This window comes from Pleurodeles waltl, chromosome 6, assembly GCF_031143425.1.
Source record: "Pleurodeles waltl isolate 20211129_DDA chromosome 6, aPleWal1.hap1.20221129, whole genome shotgun sequence".
NCBI classification, from domain to species: Eukaryota; Metazoa; Chordata; class Amphibia; order Caudata; family Salamandridae; genus Pleurodeles; species Pleurodeles waltl.
Window position 1 is genome coordinate 1,062,473,398 of NC_090445.1, and position 18,316 is coordinate 1,062,491,713.

General features: G+C 43.9%; 1 protein-coding gene across 1 annotated transcript in view; it reads left to right on the forward strand.

The window, feature by feature from the left end:
* Positions 1-18,316, forward strand: part of SH2D5 (SH2 domain containing 5) — a 195,693-nt gene that overhangs the window by 18,733 nt on the left and 158,644 nt on the right. The window contains exon 2 of the mRNA XM_069240028.1: positions 17,682-17,805. The gene's annotated coding sequence lies outside the window, so the exon portion shown is untranslated. The remainder of the gene's footprint in view (positions 1-17,681; positions 17,806-18,316) is intronic.

Sequence of the window (18,316 nt, forward strand, 5' to 3'; positions counted from 1 at the left end):
CAAACACATACACAAATTATAACACATTTGATTTACTTTGCAAACAAAATACAAAATATTTGTTTAAATTTTAATAGGAAGGTTGGAGCTTTCCTAATTTCAATTGAAGCCACACATTGTCCATACTATATTCTGTTTGATGCACCTACAATGCTCCCACAAATCAATCTGAGGATAGTTGTTTAATCTTTTAGCTCCAATTTCAAATTCCTTGACATTTACAGTACGTTTTACAATTTTCAATTGTACATTTAATCACTTCATTTATATGCACTTTATTAATTTGTTGTTAATATTAGTTAATTTTCCAAGCAGTCACAGACCCCACTGAGGCTTTGCAGACCCCCAGGGATCCCCGGACCACAGGTTGGGAACTCCTGATCTAGCTGGTTCCTATTCTTCATTCTCCATTTGTTCTACCTGTGCACTCTTCTCACTCCAGCACTTTCTTTCACTCTCTCTCACCTCTGACTATGTCCTTTAACCTCCCTCTCTTCCAGTCCTCAACTTTACATTCACCCACCTTTACTTCTAGTTATTTCCTCTGTTATTTATAACCGTCCACCTCCATCTGTCCAATCTCTGTTTTATTTATAACTCTCCCTCTCTTTCACAACCTTTGGATTTCTTGATGTCCGACTGTGAGTTAACTCCATTCTTTTCACCTTGTAGAGTAACCCACGTTCTCTATATAACAGTTGCGGGAACCTGCTAGAAAGGGAAAAGAGGGTATGGCAGTGAGAAAGAGAGACTCCTTCCAACAAACTGGGTGTTGGAAGACCTGGACTGGACTCTCAAAGTTAAGGAATGGTACAGTTTCACAGTAGTGAGGCATGGCACACAGTTTATCTATCGAGATAGACAGAACCCAGTAACTATGTGGTGATAAACAAGGGTTTCATAATTACTAAAGATTCGCAGAAGATACATGGAATGCTTACCCTGTGACTCAAGGAGCTACACTGTAACTAGACCCCAGGCAGACCAGGAACATTGCCCGAGACCTGAAGTAGGGAAAAGCCCTGTGGCACCTGGAAACCACATTGAGCTAGATTTACAGATAGAGGTAAAAAATAGAACACTAAGGGAACAAACAAAGGTAAGAACAACAATGGTGTGAGATCGATATACAGGTGCAAACTGGTATGACAAGTGAAGGTGTTCAAACAACCAATTTGGACAGACCATAGTCTATATGTCAGATGAACCTTTCTAGGGCTCTGCCCCACCAGAATTTGAGGTCAAATACTGGCCCTGTAGTAGCTAGGGCAGCTTGTCTTGGACCCAACCCAGACAGTCTCTGTGCTGCATGACTGTAGTTTCCATTGCCCCATCCTCCACCTTCTCCACCTATGATGTTAGGATGTTTTCCCAGAGACCAGGCACTCTCTCATCTGCATCAGTCCCTTTTAGGTGATCTCTCTCTCTTATCTAGTTCTGCTTTCGTGTGACCTCTCTCTCCCAGTCTTCCACTGCCATAAAGGTCCTGTGTTAGCTCTACCTTTTCTAGTTTTCCTTTCAGCGAACCTTGTTTCATCTCACTCTTCCACTCTCATTTTCTCACCTTCATCTTTTCCAATGTTGTGCTTGTTGTTGCATTTCTCACTGTCTCAGCTCTCTCCTGCCTGGTTTTTCTCTCATTCTTATGAGATTCTCTTCCAGTTTCCCTCTCGTTTTAATGCTCCTTGCTTTCTGTATGCAATGTTTACCTCTTTCATAGTCTCCCATTTGTTGCTACCTGTTTTTCTGTCCCCCACCTCATATCAGTTCACCTACACCTCTTACAGGTTTCATCGAATTTCTGTCTTGTAGTTTCCTAGTAGCCCCCACCTTTATCTCTTTCATTCTTCCCTCTTTATCTCCTCCATTTTCCCTCTTGCGTATCAATATTCGTCATACTCCCACATCTCTTATCACTCATAGTTTTTCCATTTATCTCTTTCATTCTTCCCTCTTTATCTCCTCCATTTTCCCTCTTGCATATCAATATTCGTCATACTCCCACATCTCTTATCACTCATAGTTTTTCCAACATCTCAGTGTCTAATTTTCTCACAACCATCTTTCACAGTTTCACTCTCACACTTTCGATTTTCCTCTCACCGCCCCCCATAATTCACTCAACTTCAGGTTCTTTCTCCCCTCCACTTTTTCTCACTTGTCTCTGTATTTCCTTCTCCTCTCGCCCACGTAACTGTTATTTCTTCTTTGTTTCTTCACCCTGTTGTCTCACTATATATCTCCACTGTTCCTAGTCTGTCCCAGCCTAACACTGGAAAGCACGAGTTTCATGCTATGGAAAAAAATATCAACAGCCAATTCAACAGGGGGGACCATGAAAGGTGCATGATCTCAAGTCAATGCTTGGGAACACCCAGAGGTGTGGAAAAAATGCACCAAAATACCTGGTTATTGGCATAATAATCACCATTTTGTGCTAAAACTTGCAATTTCCATTATAAAAATAGAGTTTCAACAAAAAAGATAATATACGGAAAATAATTCTATAAATGGAGCCAATAAAGACTGTGCTCAGCAAGTATTGGCTGCCTGAGGTGGGTGGGGCCTATGGTGAGGCCCTAAGGACAACTTCCCTTGTGCAGTGCAAATGTTGGCTGACCACGGCGGGGTGGTCACAGAGCCAGGCTATCTGCAGCCTTGCACATTGCTGAAGGCCATGAGCAGCAGGGCATCACCGTCTGCAGGACCGTCTGTGACCTGTGTCCAACCCCAACTGTGCACTGCTGAATTTGCCACTTATGGTTAGGAACACACGCAACAAACACCACAACTTGTGCCGTCTGCCATGCCCAAAACAACAATGTGCTGACCGCTTAGAAACAAAAAAAGAGCCAAGACAAAAGCGTGTTGGGAGTTATGGTGTGTGTTGTGTGTTACTAACCATAATTGGTGGATTTTTTTCAAACATATATATGTGTGTGTACTTACATACACAGATCTTATAGATAAGAGTTGAGCTGATGTTAAAAAATTCAAGCTGCATGATTGACTGAGGGGGCTTTTTTCAGAACGCACGCTCTGATTACACGACTCAGGGACATGCTCCACTCTCCTGAAAATGTTTTAAAAAAAGGACCAAAGGGGGCAGAGTAAGTATACACTGACCCCATAGGCCTTGTGGGGACCCAAGATGCTATAGTTATTAATTTTTTTGTGTTTGGCAAGGTCTCACAGGACTCGCTGATTTTTTTTTAAAATGTAGGAAGCCACATTTATTTGTATTACCCCCTCCCCACAACTGTTTACATTTAAACAATTATGGGAAGGGGGGCCTGGTGAGGCCCTCTTCCCAAACCAGCTTGTGCCCCATTATTGTTTCTGAGACTGCACCCCACTGACAGAATGATTTACTTGATGCGTCTGATGCTCCCCCTTACCTGTGTCAGGGGATGGAGTATCGCACTGGCTGCACAATACCCTGCCCACCTTCATGTACGCAGGGAAATCATTGATTTGCTCCCTCCAGTCAAGAAGAAATTAATTGTTGTCAGTGCCTTCACGGACTAGGAGGACAGCGACCACATGCAGAGAGTTGGTAGGCCAACAGAGGTCTAAGGGGGGTGCCCGCAGCGGCCACCAACAATGAAGTAAGCTGTGGGTGTTTCGAGAGGCATGGGGCACCCAAAAATAAAATCAAGGGATGCAGCGCAAAAAGAAATAATCAATGAGCAGCAGGAGTTTTTCATTTTTGTATTCACTGAACTCGGCAAGGAGTATCCCTTAATGAGCTTAGTGTGATTATTTGCATTTTTTCCTGCTTTGCGGTGCCCCAGTTTGGGTAGGGCCGCCACCAACATGTTACAAAAGTGTTGTGGGCACTGCAGGGAGTGCAGCCTCCCAGTAATCATTTATTAAAAGTAGCCATATGTTTCCCGGGGTGTATACAACATGACCCCAGATATAGTTTGTGGTGTTTTTAAGTATTCCCAGAGCTGGAGCTTTTGTTCTTCAGCTAACAATTGCAGGGATTCCTCGTGGTTAGTATTATGGTTGCAATATGTGGACTAAGAAGAAAAGAAAAAACTCTGACAGTGCTTAATGCTGTTTAGAAAAAGCATACTTAATTCATCATCATAAATGTATATTTCGGAAAACATTTTCCATAAAACATACATCAAGTAATATATACACAACCGTAAAACCCAGATAAACATGACAATCAGTTCTCAAATAAAAACAGATTTTAAAAAACAGTTAATTATCAAGGCACACACTTTTCTTAAAAGCCACCCTTAGAAACCTAGTCATGTAAAAACAAATATGTTCAGTAGATAACATTTGTAAGAACATAAGGGTGGCGGGCCTTGCTTGCGTAAAATTCATGCCCTTAAAAAGAGGAAATATACATTTGTGACATAATTCACCATACAAATAACAAAGTAAGATCTAATGAAGCGTATTTTGATACAAGAGGTTTTCCCAACAATAAGGGGGAAGGTTCTCCACCACAGACCACCCTTTAGGTAATGCAAGTAGTTGATGAATCAGCCTGAGGTGAATTCAAGTTAAAAGACAGCAATGATAACAATTATTAACTAAAACAAGTATGGCTTACTATACAACTCTTTTTTTAAGGGTAAAAAACACACGCACAGAACCTTTGTGCAATTCATGGGCCACCCTGATAGATTTCCTACCAGTGAGGACATATGTCTTAGTCCAGGCTATATCAAGTTTTGTAATAGAGTTGGGAGCCGTAAACAATTCAAGTCGCTCAAAGGCATGGGAACCCACTCAAACATAGTTTAGCCAAATTATTTTCTTCACATAAGATCCTGAAGGAAATGCCAGTTATACTCAATAACTAGGCTAATCCAGATTGAAAGCCATTTCAGGAGAGGTCGAAAGGCAATTAATTGAGCTATATAGCTCTTCCTTACCTCTTCGTGAACAATAAAGGAATACGTGTCAGTTGGCAAGGCCAACAAGCATTTCCAAAAAAGATTCTCTACCTCCTGAAGCACTGATCATTCTACATACAGCCAGAGTTCGCTGCCATATAAGGCAGCAGACCCACATTTAGTGTCATAAATCTCAGTAAGGTCTGATTCAGTTTGTTCCCAAGCCTGGCAGCGAAATCAAAAAGTGTTTCTATTGTTCTCCTAAAGAGGGACTGTAGGAAGTTGGCTCTGTATATACTATCTCAAAGTAAGAGATAGTGTGCACAGAGTCCAAGGGTTCCCATTAGAGGTAAGATAGTGGCAAAATTAGATAATTCTAATGCTCTATTTTGTGGTAGTGTGGTCGAGCAGTAGGCTTACCAGAGGGTAGTGTTAAGCATTTGTTGTACACACACAGGCAATAAATGAGGAACACTCACTCAAATACTTGACTCCAGGCCAATAGTTTTTATGTAGAAAACTACCTTTTTCTTAATTTATTTTTTGAACCACAAGTTCAAGATTTGAAGTAAATACATAAAATGCAAGGTACTCCACACAGGTAAGTTAGGAACTTTGAATTAGATCAATAGCATACACAGTTTTAGTAAAAATGGCAATAAGCTATTTTAAAAAGTGGACACAGTTCAAAAATCAACAGTTCCTAGGGAGGTAAGGAATGGTTATTTTGTCAGGTAAGTAAGACACTTACAAGTCTAAGTTCCTGGGCAAAGGCAGCCCACAGTTGGGGGTTCAAGGCAACCCCAGAGTTACCACACCAGCAGCTCAGGGCCGGTCAGATGCAGAGGTCAAAGAGGTGCCCAAAACACATAGTTGCCTATGAAGAACAGGGGTGCTCCAATTCCAGTCTGCCAGCAGACTTACCAGGGAGTTTTGTTGAGCACTGGGGGGGGGGAACAAGTAGGCACACAAAACACACCCTCAGCGGCACAGGGGCGGCCGGGTGCAGTGTGCAAAGCAGACGTCGGGTTTTGTATTAGAATTAATGGAGGGACCTGGGGGTCACTGTAGCGGTGCAGGCAGGGAACAGGGGGGCTTCTCGGGCCAGCCACCGACTGGGCTAGGCAGAGGGTCGCCTGTTGGTCACTCCTGCACTGAGGTTCGGTTCCTTCTGGTCCTGGGGGCTGCTGGTGCAGTGCTTGGTCCAGGCATTGGGTTCCTTGTTACAGGCAGTCGCTGTCAGGGGGAGCCTCTGGATTCTCTCTGCATGCGTCGCTGTGGTGATCATCTCGGGCTACTCACGAGGTCGCAGTCGCCTGTGAGACCTCCCTGTGGCGTTAGTTCTCTGGAGCTCGAGCCGGGGGCGTCGGGTGCAGAGGGTAAAGTCTCACGCTTCCGGCGGGAAGAGTGAGTTCTTTGAATATTGCAAGAAAATGGCAAAGTTGTTGCTGTTTTTGAACAGAGCCGCTGTTCACAGGAGTTTCTTGGTCCTTTAGTTCAGGGCAGTCCTCTGAGGCTTCAGAGATCGCTGGTCTCTGTCGGATGCGTCGCTGTTGCAGTTTTCTTTGAGTCAGGAGACAGGCCGGTAGGGCTGGGGCCAAATCAGTTGTCGTCTCTGTCGTCTGTGCAGGGCTTTCAGGTCAGCAGTCCTTCTTGTTTCAGGTTGCAGGAATCTGATTTTCTGGGTTCTCGGTGCCCCTAAATACTAAATTTAGGGGTGTGTTTAGGTCTGGGGGCAGTAGCCAAAGGCTACTGTCCTGGAGGGTGGCTACACTCTCTTTGTGCCTCCTCCCTGGGGGTGGGGTGTGGGGGGGGGGGGGCTCATCCTTAATCCGATTGGGGAAATCCTCCAATCTCAAGATGGAGGATTTCTAAAGGCAGGGGTCACCTCAGTGCAGGACACCTTAGGGGCTGTCCTGACTGGTGGGTGACTCCTCCTTGTTTTTCTCATTATCTCCTTCAGCCTTGCCGCCAAAAGGGGGCATCTCCACTAGCTGGGATGCCCTGGGGTATTGTAACAAAAAGCATGAGCCTTTGAGGCTCACCGCCAGGTGATACAGTTCCTGCAGGGGGAGATGAGAAGCACCTCCACCCAGTACAGGCTTTGTTCCTGGCCACAGAGTGACAAAGGCACTCTACCTATGTGGTCAGCAACTCATCTGGTTGTGGCAGGCTGGCAGAAACTGGTCAGCCTAGCACTAGGAGTCGGACTGGCATTCAGGGGGCATCTCTAAGATGCCCTCTGGGTCTATTTTACAATAAATTCCAGACTGGCATCAGTGTGCATTTATTGTGCTGAGAAGTTTGATACCAAACTTCCCAGATTTCAGTGTAGCCATTATGGAACTGTGGAGTTTGTGTTTGACCAAATCCTACACCATATACTCTTTATGGCTACCCTGCACTTTCAATGTCTAAGGTTTTGCTTAGACACTGTAGGGGCATAGTGTTCATGCACATATGCCCTCACCTGTGGTATAGTGCACCCTGCCTTAGGGCTGTAAGGCCTGCTAGAGGGGTGACTTACCTATGCCACAGGCAGTGTGAGGTTGGCATGGCACTCTGAGGGGAGTGCCATGTCAACTTAGTCATTTTCTCCCCACCAGCACACCCAAGCTGTGAGGCAGTGTGCATGTGCTGAGTGAAGGGTCCCCAGGGTGGCATAAGACATGCTTCAGCACTTAGAGACCTTTCCTGGCATCAGGGCCCTTGGTACCAGGGGTACCATATACAAGGGACTTATCTGGGTGTCAGGTCTGTGCTAATTGTGGAAGGATAGGTACAGTTTAGGGAAAGAACACTGGTGCTGAGCCTGGTTAGCAGGGTCCCAGGACACTTTCAATTATAACTGACATCAGCAAAAGGCAAAAAGTCAGGGGGTAACCATGCCAAGGAGGCATTTCCTTACAGGGACCCTTTGGCCAACATCAAGGGAGTCCATGATCCTTTCTGATTCAACAGGACACTGATATATCAAAAAGAGGAGGCCCTAGAGATTTCCACCCTACAATACATTGTTTTCCACTCTTCGTGGACTTTGAGCCCATGACCATAACATGTGACTTTGCCAAAGTAGTTGATAAGTCGAGAGAGGCCATGACACTCACAAAGGTGTCTAACAAACGTGAAAGACCCAGAGCAGTCCCAGCTTGAAGGACTGTGTTGTCTGCGTAAAGGAAAATTGGGATAAATCTCTTTCCCATGCAAGGTAAATCTAAACTTTCCCAAAGCAAATGGCCTTTGAGTTGGTTGACATACAGTGTAAATAAGAATGGGCCTAACCCCCTTGATTAATAGAAATGAGGTCCGTACAGTTCCCATTCCCAATGTACTATAAACATGCAGCATGTTCAGGTGCAAGTCGGCCAAGAAATTAGTGATGTCAGCATCAGTTCTTAAGGCTATCATCAAGGGCCATAGCTTATTCCTATTCACGCTGTCAAATGATGATGTAAGGCCCATAGACAGCAAGTGGGTGCTACCAGGCCTAGCTACAGGTAATGTATTGATAATTAAATATAAATTCAAAGTCTGATCAGTAGTACTTTTCACCTGCTTAGGACCATATTGAATAGCAGTAAGAATCTGACTCTGCTTTGACCACTCTTAGAGACGAGTCAAGATAAACCTACTTAAGTCAAAGGTTTATTGACAAACATAGTGCTCGTTATTAACAATGAATGTCTTTGAATATGGTCTTGGATTCTGTTGATTTTAATGTCGAATCATAACATTATTGCTGTTTAGTTAGGATGTCGACCCCTTGACAAAGCTGTTGGAAATGGCCCTTTCTGCAGGGTTACGCCCAAACATTTTGCCTTTCTCCTACCATTCTTCTGACTCTCTTTTTGTTGGCTTTAGGACTTTAGGCACTTTACAACTGCTAAACAGCCCTAAAGTGTATGTACTCTCTCCCCTAAACAGCCAACACGTGTTTCGTCACAACTGCACTCGGTCGGCACCCCGAATACACTGTTCTCGCCGGACTACTGATATGGGCGTATTATGGCCTGTACATTTGATTACTTTTTACATCTAGGACCTGGTTGTCATTAGTAAAACTGTTGGATTAAAGTACTCCAGGTCCTTGTGGTGTATGAACACAAGCCGTTACATCTAACGGATTTGACACTCTGTGGATACGGGGGTGACCATTTGATGCCTTGAGAATTGTTGAATTTCGGCCTTGATAAAGTCACGTTGTGACGAAACACATGTTGGCTGTCAAGTATGAACCATCTTTATTGAAGAACTATACAAAAAACATTAATAGAATTGGAATTTTTAAATATATGAACACTTGTCAAAGCAGAATGCATCTGTTTGATATACATTTGAATTCTGGACTCTTTTCGACTGTATTGTGTGCGTTGGTTGTAATATGTAAAAAATATTGTGTATTAAAGAGTACATATCTCTACCTGTGGGGGGCAGGGTAGACAACCATACGGCACCACCGGCAGAATATTTGGATATAAAGTTACCTACCTTGAGCACTTCGGGACACTTATGGAGGTGCATGTTTGCCATTGCCACCCGTTAGTACAGGACATCTTAATTTGTCCCCCTGTTTACAGGAAGTGGCCAGCTGGATGACTAATTGTAAGCTTAAGCTCAATGAGGATAAGACCGAGGTCATGGTACTAGGCAATATATCAGTAGGAAGAACTACGTTTCCCTCTTGATTGTTTGGTAGGCCTCCCTCCTCCCAAAGAGGTAATAAAGAGTCTGGGTGTCTGGCCGGATTCCAGCCTGACTATGGAGCACCAAGCTATTAAACTGTCTGCCAGTTGTTTTGGCATTCTAAGACTCCTAAGAAAGGTGCTGGACCTACTACCTTTTCTAGTGAGAAGACTTATAGTCCAGCGTCTGGTCATATCACACCTGGATTATGGTAACGTCCTCTATCTTGGTTCTCCTCGATTTGTGCTGATAAAGTTTCAAACCATCCAGAATGTGGCTGCTAGACTTCTTAAGAATCTACCAAGGACTCAATTTGCCAAGCGGGCCTTGAAAGATCTCAGCTGGCTGCCAGTAGAGCAGCAGATTCAATTTAAAGCGCTCTGTATTTTGCACAGGTCATATCACAACACTGGCCCTACCTTAATGAAACCATTGGCTACCCCCTACATCCCAGGCAGAGCATGCAGATCTTCTACGGCTCACCTGATGCAAGTGTCTAAAGTGAGACGAGTCCAATGGGGAGGCCCATCCTTCTCTTATCAAGCCCTAGACTTTGGAACTCTCTTCCACTGGAGATATGTTTGCTGTCTAATAAACTGTCTTTTCGTAAGGCTGTTAAATGTGGCTCCATCCTCTGTAACATCTTGTCAGTCCCCTTGTCTTTGGTTTCTCTCTTTAGCGCTGGGAGGCATCTGGGTAGCCATGCGCTTTATAAGTACTAAAAGAATAGAATAGAATGCAACCTCTTCCTTACTAAGGAGTTGTAATAACGACCTTTGTGGTAAGCAAGCATCTTCCTGTTCCGATCTGTCCATGTGAGGCGCTTTAAAAAGACTTGTGCATATTACTGTAGATATAGTCTGTCCTACAAATTTGGTACAAATTTGGGGCTTCGGTGTGAGTGCCTTGCTATACTAATCCCCGGTTACTGATGCCAGTGGTACCAATAATGGTGGGGGCTTTATCATGGATTACAAGTAAGACTCTGAGGATCCCCTTAGAAATGAGGAATTGCGGGTAAATCAATGATTCCTTCATCCGTTACCCCAGTAATTCTTCAGTTTTACTCAAAAGTTGTAACTGCTTTCAGCAGTTCAAAACTCCATGTTAAACAGAACGGATCTACGGCTTTCCAGTGTCACTCGTATTTCAGAACAGGAATAGTTTGGGACAGGCAACTGCTGTTACCGGCCCCACTAGAATTAAGATGGACCATATAATCGAGGCTTGGGCGTTTAGTTTCTGTTCAGAATCCAGGGGCCTGTAGGTGAGGTGTTATAATTTAGGAAGGAGCATTACCTGAGCATTACCTTAGCCAAAGAAGATCTGGAGGCAAGCACTGGCAGACCGTCTGAGTCCAGGTTTTGAAATGCTACTCCTAAATGTGATATTTTTTAAGAGTAGCATTGGTTGACCACCACCTCAGCCAGTAGAAGTTCTAGGTTCCAACATTGGCAGCCACTTGGAGCCTGCTGATTAAAATGGTAATTTGCTGCCAATGGTCCCGTTTCAAGTATGAGACCTTCAGTCAGTAGTGGTTTGTAGCCAATGCTGAGAACTTTGAGGCTGTCATTTTGTAGCCCTTACTTGCACTGCTAAAAGCAAAAGTTCGCTTTCCCGAAAACTGCAGGATCTTGGCTAAAAGTGATTACTGACTGAAGGTGACATACCTCATGTCGCCCACTGGGCAGCTACGTGGGGCCAAGCACTGTGAGACCCTCTGAACCTAGTGTTTGAGATGCTACTTTTGGAAGTAGTCTCTCATAGGGAGCACCATTGGTTGGCCATCAACTCAGCCAGTAGAAACCTTGGATTCAAGCAATGACAGTCCCTCTGAATCCAGTGTATAAAATGCTACTTTTGGAAGTCTTTTGTTTTAGGGAGCAGAATTAGTAGGCAGTCCTGCCAAGTTTCCCATGTCCATATGCGATGTGCTGCTCCAGTCTAGTTTTTTTTCTTTGCATTCTGGCACTTGTTTATCCATTATAAAACAGTATGCAAGCCCCAGGATCCACAGCATATAATCAGGGATTAAATAGCTCATCGCTTATGGACCAGGGAAACTTGCCAGCTATGAGCTGGCTATCACCATGGCCAGGAGAGGCCCTGGATCCAAGCTCCGACAGTCCCTCGAAGTCGGCTGTTTGAAATGCTACTTTAGTAAATGTATTGTTTTAGGATGCACAATTAGTGGCCGTCGTCCGAGTTAGGAGACCCCCCTGGATCAAAGCACTGAGTCCAGTGTTTGAAACGGTGCTTTTGGAAGTGTCTTTTAAGGAGCATTTTTAGTTGGCCATCACAGTTGGCCTTCATTTCAGCCAGTTGAAGCCCTGGGTCCACGTGTGCGGAGCCCAGTGTTTGAACTGCTTCTCGAGCAGTTGTTATCTTTTAGGAGCCGGGGTGCGCTGGCTACGTTTCGCCCACAGAGGCGCTCAGATCTAAACACAGCAGCCGATCAGCGGATGGCAGAGCTTCTCAGGAACAAAGGAAACCGCAGGAGGATTTATCGTGTGTTACTTTTGGCAGTCTTGGCTCTTGGACCATACACACGCCACAATTGCGTAAACCTAGTGAACAAAGAAACGAACTGTCTGGACAGGATGTCGGCTTGTGTGTAATATTTACATTCTCTTTCTTGCGGGCTCTGATATATGTTGTAAGACATATTCCCGTCACCTGCGCTTTCAGAAGCTAAATCTGTTTCCCGCAAGGCCTCTTTTTTTCCCCTCTTTCAACCAAGATAGCGCCCTCTGCCCCTGTCCACGGTGGTCCTAGAAGCCCAACCCAGCCGTTGGAGAAACCGGAATGGAATGTTCGGTGGGACGGCGGCTGAACTCCAGACCGTTTTGGAAACACAAGTAGGCTGACTCGGCCCTTTTTTTCTTATAAAGTAGAAGCATATATATCTAAACTTCCTGCTCTGCTACCCTGCCCCCACCCTCAGGACAATTGCAGCCAGGCCCTGTTCCTGGGTCCTAAGGATGACGTCATGGTTGTCACAGAGGTGGCAGGAAGCGTGAGGTGGGGCCTTCGTATGTAGTATTGTGTTCCTGTATTTATATAGCGCTTCATATCCAAGCGAGAGCTGGTAGCACGGTACTCTGGTCCAGCCAACTCACTTATTCACGTAGCCAGCGAGAAGCTGGCCTAGGACTTGGTACCAGTAAACTGGGTGGATGGATATCGTGGCAGTATGCTGGTAAGTGGCCGGGCAAACACTATTTCTCTACGCATTCGCTTTTATGACTGGTCTCTATTAAGTGTTCCCGTATTTTTTTTACCGTTTGCATACCGCCCGCGTGTACACAAACTCCAATAATCCCACAGTCCCCTCACGCACTCTTGGCAGTATCTTTGAAGACAAGTTTTATCCCATTGGAGACAGTTACAAAGACCAGGGGCGGATTCACGAAAACATATATTCATTTCCGTGTAGAGGTAGTTTTATGTTGTTTTCGCTGTTCACAAAAGTTTCCTACACCTCAAGGACTGCGCCAGTCGCAGCTTTCCAGGCGCACTTTGGCCGTGTCTTTATAAAAACACACAGTTGCAGTTGGGCTATCATTGCGCACTGTTTAGTGGCACCTTATTTGTGCAGTGACACAATATATTTGATTAAAACATTCTCTACTTTTCCCACCTGAGTAAAACCTTACACGCCTACAAAGTATGGGTGTCCACTCTGGAAATACATTAACTGAAGCCCTTGCTTAGACCAAATCACTGACCATTTCCAGAGTGCAAAAGCGTCAGAACAATCTTTGTGAATGGCAACAAACTGACATCTTCTTTTAAGTCTCAGCACTTCTTGAACCTCGATCTCTCTACCCCTTGCGTGAAATTTACTCTAGCATTACGCTTGCGTGGGGGTAATGGTAGCGTATACGAGACCCATGTATTTTTATGCCTGTTGTACAGCAGGGCAGCTGCTGTGCAGCATGGTTGAAATCTTTTTTTTTTAACTCTAAGACGCAGTCAGCGCTGTCCGCATCATAGTGCCGTTTTAATTTCCTTCCAACCAAGCGGCACAGCAGCCGCGTTGCTATACAATATGGCAAAAAACAGAAGAAATTGACAAACCTAATAGATCTTGCATTGGCGAGACCTGCTGTCTTTGCCAGTGTTTGCCCATAAGTGTGAAGAGAGATTCCAAATTAACCTCTAACTCTATACCATGAAGGTGCTCAGGTGCATCCTGGACTCCGTCTTACTCTATGCTGATGGTGAATATTTACCATCTCTGTCGTTTCATTGTAGGGTATAGGAAGTCAAAGACCATGTATGAACCTGAGACAGACGTCTGTTGGGTACCCCAAGAGTGGCGTATAGAAGCTGCTGTTTTCCTATCACCACTGATTAATGAATCAGAAAAATAATCTTGTAACCCGATCTCTCAAATAATAGGCCAAAGGCTTACACATTTCTGACTAAATTCACTTACTCTGGAACAACACGTTTCTAGTTGTCTGAGGGCACTGCAGCAGGAAAGTGCTGTCACGTTGCTTTGGCATCACATGACTGACACTGAAATTGTCACGCTCCTTATTTTTCTGTTAATTAGAATTGAGCAGTTATTCATATTTTTTAGATGAGCGGATAGGTCAGTGCAGCTCATTTAGCAGCCACTTAGTGAGGATATGAGAGGGGGAGAAATGATCTAAGCACATGCTTTGACCTCCTAAAGAGACCTGGTGGGTTGTCTCAGTCGACTTGCAGAAGAAAATGTAATTAATTACCAGTGTATTCATTTCCTTCGAGAAGTGGAACATTGCGAGTACTTGTTGACCCTGGCTTGTCTCTAGTCAGGCTCAGGGCTGGGGTGGTGCCCAATAGGTGAAACCAGTGACTGCAGTGCTTTAAACGGAATATTAGAAGTGTAGGTACTCACTGTGTAAAGCACCTGTTTGCTTCTCAGAAGTCCCTGTACTCTCCCATTACACGCATTGCAGAAGTGCTGGTACTCTCCCATTACACGCATTGCAGAAGTGCTGGTACTCTCCTTATCAAATTCACAGTACCGGACAGTAATTGCCCATTTAAAGCAGGGAGTGACTGGCAGGCAGCTGAACATCAGGCCAGCGCCTGGTGAAAACACTGGCAGGACACCTCGCTGTGGCTTTAACAGTGGAATGGATTGTTTCCACGATGTAACATGTTATATGATTCTAATGATTAATGAAACGTGGACTAATACGTTAATGATTCATGAAAACGACACCTAATGCACGAAGATCATTGTAAAAGTCTTCCCAGGTAGTAAATTACCCAGATTACTGAATTCAAAAAAACGATATGAAGTGGCCAGAGTTGACCGTTATATAGCACTTTTTTATTTACTTTCAACCGCTCTACACAGCAGCCGCGCTGCTGTAAAGGGCAAAAAACAAACATTGACAAAGTCAACAGATCTCCTCAGGGGGAGCTATTGCCTTTGTCAATGGTTGTTTCCCTCAGTGTATAGTAACTGCCTTCCTGACAGACAAAAAAAGCCAACTTCAGCCAACTTCTGAGAGCAAGATGCAATTTTCATAAACGTTCTCGGAAGGAGGGGGTCATGACAGATTGGGGGGACATGATTTAGAGATGAGGGTGTGCTGCACACCTTTATGCTGATGTTCTCTTTTGTGCAAAACAAAAAAATAATAAAATGGATGGGCTTGAAAAGATCGTGTGTGTCAAATCTAAAGAAGGTGAAACCAAAATCCTCTCAAAGCTGTCGGTAGCAAGACTGGCAAAATGAAACCAGCTACCATTGACCAATAAAAACAAAATAAATGAGTGACTATGAAGAAAACCAATGGTAAGTAAAGGGTGGGCTTGAAGCCTTATTTTAAGCTGTTTGTTTTTTCAGAACAACAGGTCTCACAAGTAACAGCATTTTTACTGACTCAGGCCAAACCTAAGAAGCGACCTGTTTTTACCTCCTGAAGCAGTTTTGTCTGGGTGGTATTCTGATTTACTTCTGACTTGCTGCCTTGATTACGTTTCCATAGTTTTGTTAGCTTTTCCTACTATGAGCAGAAGCCCTCTTTGGTGTGTTTCTGATTTTTTTTTTTATGTAGACCATAATTTCTGCAGGTCAAACATTACGGAAAATAGGGCAGAGGAGAAGGCTTGCAAAATACTATGAGATACGCAGGACAACTCACAAGCGTGTTTGTGTTTTTTCCTCTGTCTCCCAACCCCCCTCCAGTATCCCTCTCTCCCTCTCCCTCCAGCTCCACTTTCCCCTCTCCCATTTTCATTTCTGACCACCCGCACAGTGTAATATTTAGGAATTTGGGGGCCACGGGGTAACAAGTATTGTGGGGCCTCTGTTCAAAACAACTTTGACTTTTAGTACGCTTTTCTATTCAAGCCTCATGATGTCACACAGTATTAACTTACATTTCAAGGGCTATGCTAGAGAAATAGAAGTGAGATAGAGAAAATGTTTACTTTCACAGAGGCCCCAGGGAAGGTGGGAGGCCCTGGGCAATTTCCTACTTTGCCCATGCTTTAAAAAGTCTCTACAGCCATATGCAAGTGAGAATTGCTATGAACTGGCATGTTTCCAGGCAGTGTATTTATTTTAAGTGTTTTGTAAATGCGTAGGAAGCAGCATCGCACCTTAGTTTCATGGCCCTATGCCTTCGACCCCACAAGTGCGATATCAGAAGATGTATAGGTGAGGCATGGCTCTGTGGATCAGAGAAGTGGCCTTGCAGTGTTGAGTGGGAGTGATGAGGTCGGGCTTGTATTTAGGGCTTCTGAGCCAAAAGTAGTGTGTTGTGTTTGCTGCTTTCTCTTTTGATGGTAGCCAGTGAGTCTCTTAGAACAGTGGTTACCAACCTTTTGACTTCTGTGGACCCCCACTTTATCATTCCTAGAACCCAGGGACCCCCAGCTAATCATTATTGTAATCCGGGGAACCCCCACAGAGACATTACTGAAAGCTGGGGATCCAATCTGTTGATATTATTTAATTTTCGAAGCTATCGCAGACCCCCCGAAGAGGCTTCGCGGACCCCCAGGGGTCCCCGGACCACAGGTTGGAAACCACTGTCTTAGAAGATCAGTCTCATCTGTTCCATCTGTTGGCATTTGTGATTAATCTGGTTGTAATGTTTGCGTGCTAAAAATGTATCTGGTTGTAAAGTTTGCATGATAAAACAATATAGGGTTCAAACAATAATGTGTGGAAATCAGGTTTGCAGATGTTTATAATTTGCACATTACTAGGTAAAAGTGTTTTAATTTGTTTTGATCGTGTTAAAATCTTTGTTTTCATCAACGCTTCAAAATGTTTAAAAAGTGCTTTCCTAACTACTGAAATATATTTTGAAATATTTTTACAGTTCATTTACAAGCTATTTAAATGTGTAAAAGAGAAAAAATCACATCCTTCAAAATTTCATTTTACACTGCCTGTACCCACCCCCACTCACGACTGTCAGTGCCGTTCACTTTACTTTTCTTTCTCTGACTGAAAAGTTAGAGGATCTTGCAGACACCAATCTCCATTATAAAATAAGCAGTATTTTTATAAGAAGACATAAGCTGACTTTACTGTTTTTAGCACAGCAAATGTGACAAGATAAAAACAAGATTTATAGGCACCTTTATTGTTACTTCACTTTCAGAACACCTGTTCTTTGTCAGGAACTCTCTCCAGACTTGGCCAGTGTGCCTTGAAAATAGCGCGCCCTGAAAAAATCTTACTCACCATAGCATGAATAGGCCCGAGTTATACGTTTTATCGCACATATATACCACAATTAGAAATAACAAATCATGCCACCTTCTAAAAGCGGCATCCATATAGTTGCAATACTATTTTGCATTTAGAAAAAAATAACCAATGTATATCAGTTTAATGTTACAGTACGGGCACTTTGTGGCAGGCAAGTATAATAAGTAGAATAGATACAGAAACCCATTTGAGTTTTAATGCACATCGCAGGAAAATATGATTCTCATTGGTGCACATTAAAGGTATTATTGGCTTAGAATTATTATGACCGGAATGTAGTTTAAACGTACAAGGATGAGTAAACAAAAATATGAGGGATAATTTGTAAAAAGAATAAAAGCATTGGCAAAGAAAAGTACAGTACTAGTCCACCACCCCTGACAATACTGTTACTCACGGTGCAGGAGAGCAGATGGCTGAAGTGTACTGACCCTTTGCACTATGCTGCATGCTGTGATGGATAAAGCCAAATGGAATGACTGTTGAACAGACCAGTAGAGGAAGATGCCTGACACACAGCTCCATTATGTATGTATATTGTCTGTATTTTTATTTCTGATTTTTCTTTAATAATATGGGGTTGAAGAGACAGCTAAAGCTGCTCCTAGGACAGGCCTTAACATGAGAGGCATGCTGCTTGGCGCGAGTGTGGCCACATCACTCATTCAAAAAATATTTGATGGGCGTCAGGGGACTGCTGCCTGTAAATGGCGGCTCTATCCTTAGGGGTAACCAGGGTTGGACCGACTGGCTTATTGGGCAGTGCCTGACGGGCTTGTCTGACAGTTCCATGTTTGGGCTGGTTTTTGGCTGTTTGTGGGTCTGTTGTTTATGGTCTACTGGGCCAGTTTTTACTGTTGAATTCCCTGATAATACTTTAAACATTGCCTGCAACAAGATCAAATCCATGCAGTCTTCCATACCTTGCAAATCATTTATACAGCACTTCTGTACAAGCTATAACTATCCCTGTGAGAAAACATGGGCCACTTGTTTAGCAATCTGATTTGCCAATGGGGCCACTTTTATTTTGGTGCCT